Source organism: Opisthorchis viverrini (genome assembly GCF_000715545.1).
Source record: "Opisthorchis viverrini unplaced genomic scaffold opera_v5_12, whole genome shotgun sequence".
Lineage (NCBI taxonomy): Eukaryota > Metazoa > Platyhelminthes > Trematoda > Opisthorchiida > Opisthorchiidae > Opisthorchis > Opisthorchis viverrini.
This window is the reverse complement of record NW_008751668.1, coordinates 2134114-2151624: the sequence shown is the minus strand read 5'-3', so window position 1 is coordinate 2151624 and position 17511 is coordinate 2134114. Positions and strand designations below refer to the sequence as shown.

Below are 17511 nucleotides of genomic sequence, written 5' to 3'. Positions count from 1 at the left end.
TGGCGGAGAGGACCTAGTGCTGGCCTTTGGTCATGCATTCTGAGCTGCCTATACATGCAACCGCTCAGTCAGACAATCTGAAAACTGACAACAGGAACGCCACTGACATCGATTAGCCGCCATTTCTTGCAACGTCTCCAGCAAGCACAGAGGGGTCACGGGGATCCCATCCTGGAAGGCGTATAACACCAACATCACTCGAACTCTTCGTGATCTCTTTCTGTCAAGTCATGTGCTGTCCACCTCGCGGTTTTCGCCATCCAGAAAGAGGTACGGAGAATATCACTCGTCTCGGTAGACGGTGTTTCGGCATGCGTAGCATATGATCGAGCCATCGTAGTCGATGATGCTGGATGTTTTCCCGGATTGAAGTACCTGTAACACGAACAAATACTCGTTTTCTAATCGCCCCGTTACTGACACGCTGATGCAATCCAAAACCAGCCGCGCTTCTGAGGCATCAGTGGTCGAAAACCTGAAGATGCCTCACATCAACTGTCCGTAGAGGCCATGTCTCGCACCCATACAATAACACAGTCCTTACTGTAGCCTGGTACACACGACCCTCAAGATCCAGTGAGTTGCCTTTTTGACGCCACAAGTGACGCAAATTAGCAAACGTGATTCGAACCTTTGAAATTCTTGCACTGACTTCATCAGACACGCTTCCGCCAGAGCTAATACAACTACCGAGGTATGTAAAGTTCTCCACAATCTCCAGTGATTCTCTTTGAACCGTAAGGGATATGTTCGCAGATGGCACGTTCTGAAGTAGGACTTTGCACTTTGGAGATGCAAGGCGCATGCCAAAAGCTGGTATGATGGAGGTTAGTTTATTCAACAGGGCTTCTGCTTCGCTCTGGTCCTTAAAGATGAAGGCAATATTATCTACGTGCTCCAGATCGACAAGGCTCTCACCAGCAACAATTTGAACACCGGGTTTTGAAGACTGTCTAGTGTTCGCCTCATTATTTCATCAATGATGAAGCTGAACAAGGATGGGGAGAGTGGACGTCCTTGTCGCAAAGCCGAAGAAAACCAGGACGTGAGTTCTGAACTCTGGTGTTTTTTTGAGTAGTTATTGAAACTATTTATATCCGCATCACTCTCGTTTAAACAGTCTTTCTCTTGTCCTCGCGAAACTAGGTGAGTCCACGCCAGAGATGGAATCACTGGACTCAGGTTTTGTCTTTATTAGAGTTCATCAGGCCCACTGGTAACACGATTGCTTCGCATGTGAGATATCCCGAGTTCAAATCCCAGTACGGTGGAAGATATGCACTGTTAAACAGCTCCAATAAGATTGAAACTTGAGTCCAGTACATTCTCTATCCGGTGTAGACTCACCAGGATATTGGCAGGGCTGTTCAAACAAGAGTGTGATGAACGCGTTTTCTACAAAGCCCGCATCTATCTACAGCTAAAAATTTAAAGCGATCGAAGTTGAGAACTGAAAACGGTCTTCCAAAAGCTATCCATCACGATCCATATTGCGCGAGATCGCAGCAATGATCGCTACCCAGCACTAAGCCCCCTAGCAACGCACTGATGATGTCACCAGTTCCCTGACTGCCCGTGTTCTAGACTGTGGCTCCATCTAAATCAAACAAGTCATTTCAAAACAGCTTTAGGCACTCAAGCGGTCAAATTACCCCCCATCATAACGAACAAAGGTGCAGTGAAGTGCAAAAGTGGCATGGTGGACAACCAACTTCGATAGTTTCCGCGTAATTTTAATTTCAAAAAGATATAGACTCATTCTCCCTGCTTCTTTGTTTGCACATGATCGGCAGATTTTACCAACAAAATCTGCTTCAGTTGGTCAACCACTTATTGCGGCTTCAGGTAGTCCGTCTGCTCTGAGTGTTGGAAGAAGGCTAGGGTTGAAGACTACCTTGTAGTGACTAGACTTTGGTTGAATTCGTCGAGATGGTTCCTCAGGAAAGGATGATTGAATCCTCAAGGGTTTCTCAGATTTGTGGCCCCGAGGTGGTTCTGAAGTGTGGTTCCCTTCGAATTATGGTCGCACTTGTTTGTTTGTTTTCCCTCTCAACACGAACAACTTCATCATAAAATGGCATACATTGTCTAAATTTTGCACTTTACCGCATTTTTCGCACATGCATAACGTGATGGTGTCTTTTGGGTGATGGTACAGCAGTGTACGACCATCGAGTATAGTGCTGCATGTGATGAGGTAACTCTCACTGCCTTGTAAGCGTCACTCAAGATGCTCTTATCTGCATCCAACAGACCGCTCCTCAAATGTAGCTAGTTTTGATTGGATAATTAGATTTTTTTTAAGTGTGAGGTCCCCCCAGGCTAGACTACACTTAGTTGAACCTTACATGTTTTCTCTCCAGAGGGCAACTTTGGTAGCGTCGTGCAGTTTAAGGTCACGTTTGGAAACTACCAAACACCAGATAGCCATTTTTGCAGGAGTACATTTATTTCGGTGTCTGTGTTTCTTGAAGAGGAATTTGCCTCCGTGAACATGTGAGATGGCTTCGGCTAGAAAGTACGGATGCTTTCAGTTCAGACCAAATTCCAAGTCAGATCTCACGGGAGCATCTCACAATGGCCCTAGACGGGGCTTAGTCTCCCTGAAGAGCTTATTTGCCATACGGATGTCATTTACAAGCAAATATGATGTTCAAAATCTTTCATCTTCCTTCTGCCAAGGTTAACACTTTGGATCGCTGACAAAGTGGTCAATGTGGGAGGTTCACTGAACTCCCATCTTCTCTTTCATTTCAGTTAGATAGAATAACTTCTGATAAAAGCCCCACATTTTGGTCACAGATTTGTCGCCACACAACAAACATTTCTCTGGAAAAGTGATGACCACTCGAATCGATCCAGTCTGACAACGCGTTCATCACTGCATCACCAGGAACGGTTGGGGCGACCCACAACTGACCTATAAACCAGACGGCAGCGCAGATGCAATATGTACGCACACGTGTCCTGGCACGCAAGGACCACCAGCCAAACGCTGGAACCAATGGTTGAAATTACCATCTTCTCGTTGTGTGAATCAAAACATTTCGAAACACAGGGAGGATTGAAATTTTCAGAAGGTCTATGGTTATCAGTCATATTAATTTAGTGTACTTATGGAGGATATTACACACTCAAACAGTGTGCATTCCAGATTCATATTCGACAAGAACTTGTACGCCCCACCCAACAGGCAATTCATTAGTCACACACATTTATTCAGCTTAAATCTAAATCTATCTGCACCGCGTCAGGCGAGAAAAGAGTTCATAACAAATATCAAACCCTAAGACTTCAGATATTGCCTGTTTGGCAGTGGGCCGCATACAATTCTGTACAAAAAATCCATGTTATTTGGTACGGAGGCCAGGAACCGGAATACCAAAAGCAAAACAGATTGATCCTGCTCAGTGGACAACGGGAACACATTTAGCCCATGGGAGTGGGACCTAAGCCCAAGCAAGTAACCCCAGGTTTGAAGAAGGAAATGCACTTGTTGAAATCGTAGGACCGACCACGTTTTTCAGACAATCTTGGTTGACGGGGTTGAACAATTTTCGGTCATCTTTTGACGAGTATCCTTGGAAAACTAATGTGGAATTAACTGGGCCCGTATTTGAAGGAATCGGGTGCGTCGCCACCTAGCTAGAGGCGCCGGAGTCACGTCGTTGCTTAGTGCATTTTTGATTGGAGCCTTGCAAGTCACTTTTTATATCCCCTTTTAAATGTACCCACAAAGTACGTACTGGGGTCTTGAAGTGTAAATGTTTGTACTACTCGAACTTTGATCAAGGCTGTCAATTCAACACAATGATGTCACAAGGCAGAGATCATTCTCTGACGAGAAGAATGCTAACCACTGCGTTGGGTAACGAAAACACCATCCGCCTCTACACGTCTGTGGTAAGCACTCTGGTGTAATAAGGTAGGCGTCTGGATCTTTGATGGCATCCAGGATGACTGTTTGTGCATTTTGGAGATGGGAAAGCCACTTAAAACACCAAGGTTTTCAACACAAGCCTCTTATTGTCATTCTTCTGAAATCGATGAAACATCTTGAAGACGGGACAGCTGTTATTTTAATTTCTGTTTTGCTTATATTCACACCACTCTCATTTTAACGGTCTTCCTCCTGTTCTGGTGAGTCTACACCAAAGGGAAGCACTGGACTCGAGTTTCGTTCCTATTAGACCTCATCAACAGTGCATACTCACTGGCTGTGCCGAGATTTGAACTTCGGACATCTGATATGCAGGCGGACGTCACCACTCTCATTTTAACGGTCTTCCTCCTGTTCTGGTGAGTCTACACCAAAGGGAAGCACTGGACTCGAGTTTCGTTCCTATTAGACCTCATCAACAGTGCATACTCACTGGCTGTGCCGAGATTTGAACTCCGGACATCTGATATGCGAGGCGGACGTGTTGCCACTATCCCACCAACGCACATTGCACTCATCTGAATTCTTACGTCTGAACAGGCGAAAGTGTTCCGCAAAACCCTATAGTTGCTTTTTGTCGCAGGTGACAATGTGAACTTGACAGTATGCTCATGCTGCGCGACCTTCGGCTCATGATTGAAAGTAGCCAGTAGCCTTTTTCTCCTTATTTCGCCAAACGATGCAATTATCAGCCGTCTGCGTACTATTCTGGTAGAGATGCCGATATTACCGCTACTCTCTGCTTGAAAGCACCTGAAGCCGTGTGCTCTACTTCGGAATAGCTTGAGGAGATATTTCAAAGTCATGGAACTTCCTGTTTTGGTATTTCATATGAGGATTTCAATGAGTTGTGTGGATCTCCTTTCGGCACAGCATACAGCCACTGGAATTTCTCTTCTTTCTACGAAACGGGTGAAGCCATAGAACCCATGTCGCTGGATTGGACTGCTGTGCAACTCTATTGGGTCATGCCTATCATATGCTACCGTGAGAACAACTAAGTCTGGAATACGGATTTCTATTCTGCCATATCCTCAGCCTGTTTAACTGTGTGACATGTGTGTCATTGATGTACTTATTGGGATACCAAACCCGACGTCATCTAAGAAAGAACCAGAGGTGCCTAGACAGCGAGGGAAATTACTTCCGAGACCAAACTATTACAAAATAATCTGACTGTTGTGTGGAGAGACTGTCAACTGTTTATGTGACGGTTTCTCTTCGTGTTGAGTGATTACAGATGGATAGTACTTTGATCATTATTTTTTGGACGTCTGTTGTTGTAGGTTTGCTTGAGGTTTAAATCACCAAATTCATCAGCCTGGAGTGGGTTGCATGATAATCTACCATGGAGAGTCACAGTCTTCTTATGTTTCTGTCAAAAATGGATGCTTACATTACATCCATTGGACGCAGTTTGCTTCTGTACAGGAAGAGTGAAACCAGTAAAATCAGTAATTTACGTAACTGAGTTTTACCAAACAGTGATGGTGAGGTTACCCTTCCGTAGGCCCAATTTTCCGCACTGTGCTGGATAACATTCAAGAGAAACGATGCCTTTAATGTACTCCTGATTACCAAATCGAGTGTGAACATTGTTTTTCACCCATCTGAATTAAGCACTGATATTCCATTGGATCATTTTGGACCAACACCGAATCGCTCGTGGGCAAACCGCTCACCATACTTTACGTTTTCACATGGTGCAAAAATGTACTAAATTACATTCTAATGCTGCCGAAGTCTGGGATGTTATAGATGGAATCACAAGAAATCGATACGGGTTAGAAGTCATTACTGAACTGATGGGATCTGGCTCCTTCTCACGCTAATCGCATTAGAAAGACCGCCCCTCATTGCCGTATGAACTCTTCTCCGTCTGCTCAGCAAAACGCGAAAAGGTCATGATGAAACTGTTTCCTTTTCGTCACCACGCACAACTGGTTTGCTATCAGTATGAAATGAGCTGTTCAGCTATATCTACCATATCATCTCTCAGGGACAGTCTACTGAGCCTGGTGAAGTTCCAATTGCTTTACGGACAACATGAGGGCATCGCGTCAATGGCCACATGTGCGCAACTCGCTAATGGACACTCACTTTGGTAACCAGCTTTGCAAATCACATAAAAGCCGTGTTGTTTCCTACGGGTTTTAAATGCACTGACGAATCATGAAGGTAAAAATCAACAAGATGACCAAAACCAAATTGGTATACAAATGAAAGTTTTTGGCGAATTCAGTCTTACCTTGGTTTAATTAAAACATGGGGTTGACAGAAACTCGGGGACTGCGCCTAACTGGGAAACCCTAAGACGGACGAAACCGATCGTGTGTAGTGGAAGTTTTCAGCAACCCTATGAGTAGTGTGTGGATACGTGAGAAAGAGCGATACACATACGTATCATTTGTAACCTTTGAAATGATTTCCTACACAGGACCTCGATAGCGCATGAAGTGTAGTTGTCAGTGACTTCGCGCTCCTTTTCCAATAGGCCCTCTCAGGTTTGGCTTCATAGTCTTTGTTCGTGTGGCAAAACCATATTAGGTGAGGATTTGGAATGGTTGATAACTGGGCTGGCTAGATTGTTTAAAGCTACCTAAACTGAACCAAATTGGTTGGTGATGTAAGACAGTGAAGAGGACTTTGAGGGGATTTAAAGGAGCATAAGTGTAACATGAGGCTAAAAGCGTACTAGTAATTACAGGGGGGAAAAAGCACATGTCTCCCCAATGCACGGGCAGTTATTGGTTTGATTTCGGCAGCTTTTTTACGTTGACTGCAGTCTAACTGAAAGTGTCGGTTCAGCTTGTAATTGCAAACAACTCAAAGATTTGAATATTGGATAATAGGTCTGACAAGTTTGTCTTGGAAAACAGTCAAGAATGACGCCCAGCATTCAAAATCCTTTCAGTCCGTCTTTGCTTGTGCACAACCACTATGGGACCGCAGGCTCAAATACAAGGTGATATATTTTCAGTCACAGAACTAAATTAGCCCAGACCTCGTTTTCAAACATACAATGTGTACTTAACACACACAACCGTAGTAAAGCCGCTGGAGTTGTTGATATTAGTTTTGTTTATACACTGCTCTAAGTGGACACTAACGACGTTTGTCAACAATAAATTTCCGTCTTCACTCAGACGATCGATGACTGTGACAAGTGATGCGTTACCGACTAAATTTTGGTCCCTTGATATGACTCCACCCAGTTGTGGTTTCTGCTAAATAACGAATGAGTGGAATTAACTGATTCGGATCAATATTAATATACCTACAAGTAAGGTAGGGTAATAGAAGTCAATTATTTTTTTTCCTTCGGAAGGCAACATAACAAGCAGCTGACAGATTTTCGAGAAATACACTCATTTGCAAATCAATTTGGTTTCACGAGAGCTAAATAACGAATGAGTGGAATTAACTGATTCGGATCAATATTAATATACCTACAAGTAAGGTAGGGTAATAGAAGTCAATTATTTTTTTTCCTTCGGAAGGCAACATAACAAGCAGCTGACAGATTTTCGAGAAATACACTCATTTGCAAATCAATTTGGTTTTCACGAGAGACTCAACTGAATCGCCCGTTTATGATATTCTACAGCTGTCGAAGAGTTTTCAGCAACCTTGTCAGTAGTTTCATTTATGAAAACAGCTGGCAGATTGGATTTTTAGGATTTGATAGACAGCCGAGTGATTCGGTTGCAAATTGTCCTCTTTTTATGATGATCGAGGTCAGTGCTGCGACGCTCCTACCGTCAGTAACTCAGTTAATTAATGTTCAATCATGCCAGGAAGGCCGACTAAGAATTTACTACAGGAAGCCGTATTGCTGAAGACTCCAGGATTAGATCGGTAGTTTTTGCCGCAGCAACAGTGTAGTGACAGCAAGATTTTACTCCCAAGTGACTACAGCCGGAAGTAGCCAGTATGGACAAAAATGAACAAAACAAGGGAGGATAATTCATCCGTACCCACCTTAATTCAAGACACTTTGACATTCATCAAAACTGGCCTACCTAAAGTGGTAGAACTGCTGAGGGCCACAAAACAACCACAACATCGGAGGGCAGTGATTGGATGGCTCACTCACGGAGCCGATCAATCTTGGAGGACCAGCGTTTCAGAAGGAAATTCTTATCTTTTGGTGCACAGTTGGGGAATGGAAGGCATTCCGCAAGGGAGAGTCGGCAAAAGACAGGTAACTGACGAGAAATTAGTCTGCTTTGCAAATTAGACAAGCTACTGGCTTGTATTCTGCTCCTTCGAGTGGTCGCTCACATTCTGGTGGACAAGTTTCCCAAGTTTATTTCGAGGCGTTCAAAGTAAGGTTGACTTACTGTTAGCTGCGAGACTAATTCAAGGGGAGTCTCGTGAACGGAATTAACCGCTATATGGAATGTTTGTGGGCTTCACAAATGTCTTCTACCTAGTCAACAAGGAAGCACTGTGAATCATCTTAGGAAAGCTTAGTTGTTCGGACAAGTTCATCAACCTCATCAAAACATTTCGAACTCAGATAAAAGCCGGGTGTAGATCTGTGGAACTGCATCCCACGATTTCCCGACCGATACTGGAGAAAAACAGAGGCTTGTTTTTTCCTGGACCTTTCTAGCCTCTATTTAGTGACCATCTGCGTTTACCATTGCAAAGATGGTACACCAATTCAATATCGGATGGCGACATACCATGGTTTGCAGATGTGAAGTTATACTGCCTGACCACGGTGCTGTTTTCAGTGGATCCTTGCTTTGGTTTAAATATATTTTAAAGCGTTTTTATTTCATCCGTTTTCCGATGGAAGTCCAACACAGAAGGCCAAATATCCATCAAAATGGTTGTAAAACGGGGTGATACATGGACTTTACGGCCCAATGTTCATAGAGCTCATGCTTCTAACGAACAGAGTTGCATGAAATGCAAAGGCCAGCAAGGCATCTGACAATCTTGAGACACGCCCAGAGGAAGCATCGGTTGCAGATAGATATCAGGATGAAAGTGCAAAGCTGTTGTGACATATTCATCAATCTTAGTCTAAATACAACATGTTCCGATTTTCGGTTATTTCATTTGCAGTATCTGAATAACTTCAGACCAGGCAGTTAGACCTCATTTCAAAGACCAATGTCTCATAAACAGCGGGTGAAAACTTGTGTGATGGGAACCAGTTCCGCTGGTTAGGCAAATTGAAACAACTGACCGTAAATCGTACCCCTAGAACACTTTGTCTACAATTAGATAAGGAATAGAATGCGAAATGGAGGACATACGAAATTCCACTATTTAAACGACTTACAGGTTTGGAACCAACCGAAAAGTCCTTTTGCTGGGTTAGTAGCCGGATGATGTTTCGCTTTTGATACAAAAGTTTCGTCAGGCCAAGTGAGTAGGTTACCAGGTTGGGCAACTCCTAAGGCAGACGAGGCACTTACCGGCAAGATCACTTCCGATCAATACACTGGAGTAGTTTTGACTGTCAATTAAGGCGTCTTGTTCGTTGGTGTAAGTGCCTAAATCAATGGGTTGGGGAAATTTAGGATCACTCTGACTGGATTTTGTTTCTTGATCTTCCGGTTCAGGGTGCTTCAATTGGTTTTACCAGTGGCATCCAAGAAGAATCACCAATGGTGATCGTTGGCTTGTTCGCTGAGCTGGGCAATTTGATTGCCCAATCAAATTGCAATCAAATTGCCCAGCTCAGCGAACAAGCCAACGATCACCATTGGTGATTCTTCTTGGATGCCACTGGTAAACGTTGTTGGTCTGTATGGGTTTCCAAGTGCTGCGATAATTCAGCTGAGGGAGTAGCGAGATTACGTGGAATTTCGGTCGGACTGGTTTATGAAGTCCAGATGTAAGTAACATCTGTTCATGACTCCTCTTCGTTGATGACCGTGACCTACTACGTTTCAGCTCGAGCGATTTATAACCGATGTGCGCACGCTCGCCAATTCTGCCCCTTCTACCCTGTTCGTACTGGGATGCTTGGTGATTTCCACCGCCTCAGCCATCGGTCTTTTTAGCGTGAATCCTCGTCCGGGTCTCAAAACTTCAACAGTTTATAAACGTATATTGTGTCCCATTTCTAGTGCATGTCCTGCTCTTGCTAAGTCTTTGAGTAACGCTCGATGTCAATCTGCCTACTTCAATGGCCAGTTTATTTTTCTCTGGTATCCATCGATCGTGGCGTGAAGCTCTGTAACCGTGCCCCATGCAGACCTTTGTGCAGTCATTGTAGACACAGTCCCCGGTCCTACTCACTGGAAATCGACCCCTGAACTGCACGAGTGCAGAGCGTTTTCTTTCCGGAACACTCCGCTTATGATGGTCTTGTTCAGAATCCTTCGGATAACTTCCGATATCCGTTGTTCCTATGGAATAACAGCAATTCCAGTCCGTCTGTCTTATGACTTTGCCAACCTAGTAACCTATTCACTTGGCGTGACAATGCTTTCGTATCAAAAATGAAGCACTTCACAGCTACAAATCTGGAGTTGTTAGCCAGACTCTTCTGAATCTTGCGGGTAAGTTTGAAAAGCTGCAATTTTCGTTTTGGACCGTAGGCTAGCCTGGCACTTTATTGTGAGGCCTGAAGTACCAGTATCCATGCTGGTTTGAGAAACGTCAGGATGCGGTGCATCCCAATGCTGTAGAACATGTTAAGCATACAGAATGGTCCCGATCTCCCTAGTGCCATCTTGTTCACGTGAACGTGCGTACCGTGTTGATCCACAAGGACACGGTCGAGCCTTCAAAGTTCTGTCAGTTTAGTTTAGTCGTCCAAATCGGACTGCGAACCCACCCCAATGATAAACAATTCGTTCTCGCTATCAGGTTTACTGTATATCTGCCATTCTATAGAGTCATTCGACAGTGAACACGTAGATGCCATCTACTCTCATTTGCGATTAAACTTGGTGTTAACTGGAGACCCAAATGAACCCCCAGCTGAATCTTCTTTTTTGCGGCATTATTCAACTCAATATGGTGCAAAATGGCCGCTTCATGTTTCAGGTGGTAGGACACTCGAGATGTCGAGGCGTTGCTTCTTCATATAACACATGACCTCTTCAGTCCTTGTGATCGGATCTACAATAAGCTACCTCCGGATGAGGACTTCCGTCCTTTAAGGGTAGCTTTTTCTTTAATTAATCAGTGCAGATCTAAAAGATGTGATGCGTTTTTTGCGTCGATGTAATCCAACAGGAATCACTTCCCCGCAAAAATCAGCAATCACGAACACCACACAATAACAGATCGAAGTCTACCTAGCTATGACACAGATAAGATTTGAGTTTTTTGTAATGCAATGCTCGGAGCTGATTAGTGGGCTTGAAAGTAGAGTGTACCGCAAATGAGTGTGGCTAAATGGCTTGTGTGTATTGTAGTGAGTCACAAGACATACTATGGAATGTGAGTTCAAACATTGTTCCGAAAATCACTCGATGAACGCTCAAATGTGCGTGGTTATTGATTCCGCTATTCCAAACTAAGCTTGGATATTACCACCGAATAAGGAAGTATGTTCGTGTCGAATGAAGACAGGGTGTAGATGGTTGGGGCTAATCGAACTGAAAGGTTGTTAAGGCAACTATATAGATCGATGAGCGAGTAATATAGTTTGCAGGGAACTGAAAAAAATTGTGGCCACTCAAATAAAGGCAAACAGGCTTGTGATCCATCAGAAAACAGTTTCTAGCCTCGGTTCCTCTGAAGCGTTTTTTGAGGGACAACAACTACCTGTTGTTGTTACCTCTCTGTTGAAGCGGATGCGTGGATACCTCGTAAACATTCGAAGTGGTGCAGAATCAAAATCCATGCCTTCTGTGCTTCCAGTTTCCATCCAGGTTTTCTGAATCAATTTTGTCAGGGGTAGGCATTTCGACCGCCAGTGGTAGGCTGGAATTTCCATGTTCCCACCTGTGTCTTTTTTTGCTTTCGTTTACGAACTTCAGAATTCCTTCAGATAAAATGGTGTGGTTGGACTTCAATGAAGTACCGATTATCAACGCTGGTCTTGCTGACAATGTTGCTAATGACGATAACGACGAAGGTCATAAAGATGACTTGTTGTTTGTGATGACAGAAATGATGAGGATAATGACTATAATGATGACTGCAGTCCTGCCCTACCACACAAACAGTGAACACCACTAGTCAATTGAAAAGAAAAAACAGACAACCACATTGCTTTAATAAATTATCCCAGCCTTAGATTTATGTCGGTGAAATTCTGAGCAACTGAAGAAACAGTGAAACTATTGTTTCAGTAGCTGGACAACTGCATGATTTATCAAGGTAAAGGAAGGTGTCATTATTGTAAATAATTGTAGTGCATGCTTTTGGGTGACAAGGTAATGTAGTTTGGATTATTCTACCCTCGAATGTCACATTGAAACTATCAGGAAGGTCAGATTCCTGAAAGCAACTTCAGAACGCCCAGAACCTACCGCTCCACCAAAAACTCAACTGGAAAGCCGGCAAGCATCCAGGCCAGTCGGTCATTCAATCAATTCAGCAAAACCCGAAAAGTGTTCTTGCGGCCACAGAAGCACGACCGAATGTGATCAGCGTTCACGCTTTTCACAGAGGCACGATCGATGTTGATGGGTGTTCACTAACGCCTATCAGACAGCTTGTCAGAAAGTCCTCTTTTGTAACTTTTGCTCTCTCACTCACTCGCTTGTTCGGAATACAGCTGTTGTGTTCCCTTCTGTGAGTCTTTTCTCTCCGACACTAGGCACTGGAGCGGGTCAGCAGCAGATACCACAGACTCACGAATCAGCAGATATAACAGAAACCATGATCATTGGACACAGTACTTCTGATAAAGTTTATTGTTCAGTGATCTAGCCTCATGGCTTCACATTCAGGTAGCTTGCAACCTAGCTGCTTTGTTCTGTGGGATTAACGAAGCATAAAACTTTATCTACTCGAAATGCGAATGGAATACTGATTATCTTTAAGGCTACCACCACCTACAAGTATTCTAATCAAAAACTTGCTTCCTGAAGGCACTGAACATTAAGTAGGTACACATTCAACCAACAAGATCGGTTTAATAGGATGGGGTGAGCTTGTTAACAGTAACGTGAGTATCTGGTGATGTTAAAAGATTAGTCCTAACGTCATGAAGTATTTGTGATGGAAGCGTTCCTATAACAAGTATGCCACTGTTTCGTGGCTATTTCGGTACAAAATTCAAACACACCCCATCTGTGTGAGAAGTGAATAGGTCAAGCTGATGATCGTAACGTGGTTGAATCCAGACCCAGCCTGAACGTATTCTATGATACTGGGATGAAAATCACTTCAAATAAATGGCATTTCCACCTTTCAACTTAACCCTGGAATTCACTCACTGAAACACAAAGTGGAAGTCGTTGAAAAATGAAGAATCTGCTGGGTTTTAATGTGCTTCAAATGGTAGGAATTGACGGTAAACTTTCTACATCACTGACAACTGACACAGTGGTGCCCAACTGTCATACACCAGCTGGAGAAGAAAACCTGAGTAAATAGTGAATGAAAATGGAAGGGTAAGGAATTAGTACAAAGGAACACTATGTCCTTAAATAGGGCAAGCAAGGATAAGATGCCTATATCTTTGGAAAGCAAGTAAACACTTCTGAGCATCATGTAGAAGTGCGAAGCCATCAACAGGATCACTCCAGCGTCTTTTGCGAACCTCATCTGACATAAACGACAGGCGAACTCTAGCTAGTCAACCCGGCCTTGAAATGACAGCATGAACGTCACTGAGTGGTTTGTTTGCCTTGTCCTGCAGGAATTCCAACCACCTACAAGCAGGATCACATGGACCTCAAACCACAAAGACGCGAAAATCCCACAACACTTCGTTTGTCAGTAGCCGCTTTCATTTCTCGTTTCCATGTCATGGCCCGTCCCCGGCAAATCTTTCGCCGCTTCTGATTCAGACAAGTTTCACAGTGAGATACATTTCAGTTTGTCGTAACCAGCTAGGAATGAACAGCACCACTCTCTGGAGCAAGCACTAGTATAAATCGCGGCAGAGCTGCATTACTATGTAAGCGGGGAGGAGAATTGCTGGAATGTGTGTGTGTGCTGGAATGGTGAAGTTTTAAAACAAACTATGCCTTTTGGATCTGAAATATCCGACTTGATCGAAGCCGCTTCAGAGGAGAGTCTGTCTCAGACGAACCAAATTTGATTTTTCCAAGAAATGCGCACTTCAACAGGCTTGTGTTACGGACATGTGCGTGAGTATTCCTTAGCCCATGCGCCTCATTGCCTTAAACGGTGACTTTCTGCGTTAGATTTAATGAGTGTATTATTCCCGACTTACACCCTCTGCATTATAGTCTGGTATTGTGAGAAAGTGTAATACGGTTGCTTCCGGGAATAGGGACTTAAAACAGGGTCATCAAGATACGGAAATGTTTATACCAGCATTCACACTATATTGCACAAACGTGAACAACTCATTGAAATGTTCAGATATGCCTTGGTACTAGCCCGATAAAGTTTTCGCAGAATTATTATCAGATTATCTTAAATTTCCCAACAGATTTTGGGAGATCTTCGCAACCCTAGTTCCTATCACTGTAAATCTAAAGCTGAGTGTGGTATGACTTGGAACTTCCTTATGACGGACAGATCAACAAAAAGGTTAAAATAGAAAGCTTCTTATAACAGAATAAGAGTTTGATATTCACTCAATACACTTCAAAGGTTGATGAACCGGTGTTTTTATGTGATCGCCCCTCATATGCTGATCAAGTAATGTACTTCCCGACAGAGTTTGGGCGAGTCTTCAAAACTTAGCATCTCGGGGAACGCTCATTCTGTGCGTGCGTTGTGCACATGACACAGCATAACTTACCTTGGAGCTGTGATGCGCCGACACGATTCAAACGTTCACGAGATCGATAAGACCTCAAGGACAAGCGGACGGCTTTCCCACCCCGTCACGTTATCTAACATGTCCATGGTTGGTCAGACATAACTCAACATCACAAAGCTTTTTCTAATTTTCGGGTAAACCCATTTTTCTAAGGCAGCGGCTTAGCAAGTGGACGTATAAACCATGATTTACTACAGAAACCTTGAGGAGTTGACATTATCCAGAAGTCTGTCGAGTAAGATTTTATGGTATTCTGTTCAACGTTGAGGTCGCCTCTTCACTTTCGGTCTTTCATCGGATTCATCCCCTCACATTTAATACCTCCAGTAGTCTGGCGAAACAAATTTGGCTTTGCCATTTTGCAGTGTGAAAAACTACATCTTTGTCCGATCATTCATTTGTGAAAAAAGCAGGTTAGGTTTCAAACAGGTGAACTGGAATTCATTGTGATTTCCTTTGATTCAGTGAAGTACCGACCTGTATAAGAGAGCTTCCGTTCCCGGCACTAACTACAAATTTCGTTTCAACAACACTGAAAAGATATAAGAAGACAATGCTGCCGAAATTTAAGGACTGGAGGCAAGAGAGGTGGGCTAACTAGATCGTTAGTCTATTCCTAAGTTAGGTAATTCTAGTGTGAGTTCGGGACGTTTTAGTCCCGTTTCGAGGAAACATTTCACTGTCGAAGATTGAAGAATAATTCTAAAGGTTTCAATTATTTTATCCGTCCTCATTTCTTTGTTTGGACACTGTAAAAGCAAACGGAGCTGCGGAACATTTTACGTTCTGACCTAGGGATCGATAGGTTGGTCGATCACTGAATGACGGTTGTGTCCACGTCTGAACACAGGAGGTTTGATAAATGTTCTCCGGAAACATGATTCATGACCGTTGTTTGACTGAGCGGAAACTCCAGACCGGTTGGTCGTTAGATTGTGGCTTGGGGAGGGAGGAATAATGGGCTGCCGAGGCCCTTTTTCACCCAGCGAAACTTTGGTAAATAATCAAAACAACACCGCGCTGGAGTACAAAACAGATGGCGTCTGGTTTCGTCAGGTAGCAAAGTCATCCCAAGAAACCCATAGAAACGGACGCCCAGGCATGTGATTCACGTTCCCATCGTGAGAGTTGCCATACAAAGGTGAGGGAAAACCGACACACTCAATGGTTTTGAAGACAAGACCGTCAATGAATGGGTTCACTAGATTCCACGCTTACCTCCTTGACCCATTCACACAACGGTATTAGCCTGATAAAAAGGGAGAACTTTCGTGCGGAAGTTTGTCCAAGTGTAACCTTTGAATAATGGAAGCTCAGATTAGCATAGCAATACATGTTCATCTGAAAGCACAGTGATCGAGTTTACTATTTTGTAATTCTCAGGCTGAACTTCTTGCTGACATGGACAGACCCTTTTAGCTCACATCCACACGAGTGCAATACAGATGGGCGTGAATACCGGCGAAGTGACCATAATTCATGATTCCGTACAAACAGCCCGGCCCATTCTCGGGGTGAGGTAGGTAAACGTTCACTTACAGTTAGAGCATGAACTGGTCGTTTAATATCGATTGGTTAACAGGAACGAGTTGTCGAGATATGGTAGTACGAATTGTTTATTCGCATGGGAAGGTGTAGATTTAAGTGCTCGGTTTTCAAAGAGGAGTAATTACTTCAAGTACGTGGAATGACTGTTGTCTTGATGATCACACAGATCACAAGAAACAGCTTGCGCAAAAACACACGGATGACTGGAGTTTTTCCGACTGATAAACAAACTTTCGCTCATAACGCTTAATCGTGGCGCTGATATGCGGGTCATCGTAGCGAGCACAACATATACCCAATATGACCAAAATATAAATAGGATAGCAAATGAGGAGTTAACTGAATAGCCATCTAAATCGCTCAGGAATCTCTTCATTGTAGGTCACCCACAAACAACCAGTTGCAGTACTACTTTCCTCGCCAACCGTCAGAAGAAGTGCGACAATGGGGTACTAAATTTGTTACGGGCTCGGGCCAAATACCGAATCGTTTGAATTAATTGAAACTTTACTCAGTGCACACACTCCGGAGACATACTGGTGAATTCAATGTAACAGCTAAGAATGCCATGACAAGCTGGGTGGGAACTGTCACACTCCCCACGAGACTACCAAATATTACTGACAAAACCACAAAAGATAGATTTAAGGTGCCGCTTGACTCGTTCCTTATCAACACACCCCAAAACTGTGCTCATTCCAAAGGGAAAAATGCCAGCCACCTGGATTTGTTAAGAAGGTATCAATTGGCTGGGCTTTCTCCCCCCGTTGACGAATGCACTGACTGCTGAGCTGAGGAAAATTCGTCCGCCTACTCGCCATTTTCTAGCAGTCCAAGGAGACTGACGACCTGCAATAATATGCTCCGCGGTCCGCAATCTGTTCGTACACTGAATTCCTGACAAAATTGTTCACAACGGTTCTGAACTATCAATTTAAGGGATATTCAAGTAGGTTCTTCACCTCAATCATCTTATCATTTATCCTTCTCAGAACAGTAAACCAGGAAAAATGGAACTGCACAATTTAGTGTGGGTGGAAAGTTTACCCTATACTTGTGTAAAATTCTAGTCATGTTGTTCCAAAGGGATGAGATTGATACGCGCAACATGCTCATAAATGTTAATGACCAATCT

The 17511-nt window shown here is 43.6% G+C and overlaps 1 protein-coding gene across 1 annotated transcript in view; it reads right to left on the bottom strand.

Moving 5' to 3' along the window:
- The window catches only part of T265_01149 (hypothetical protein), a gene marked incomplete at both ends in the record, with an annotated part of 23641 nt that extends 8767 nt beyond the window's left edge, over positions 1-14874 (bottom strand). The window contains one exon of the mRNA XM_009165110.1: positions 14808-14874. The remainder of the gene's footprint in view (positions 1-14807) is intronic.
- Positions 14875-17511: the final 2637 nt, after the last annotated feature.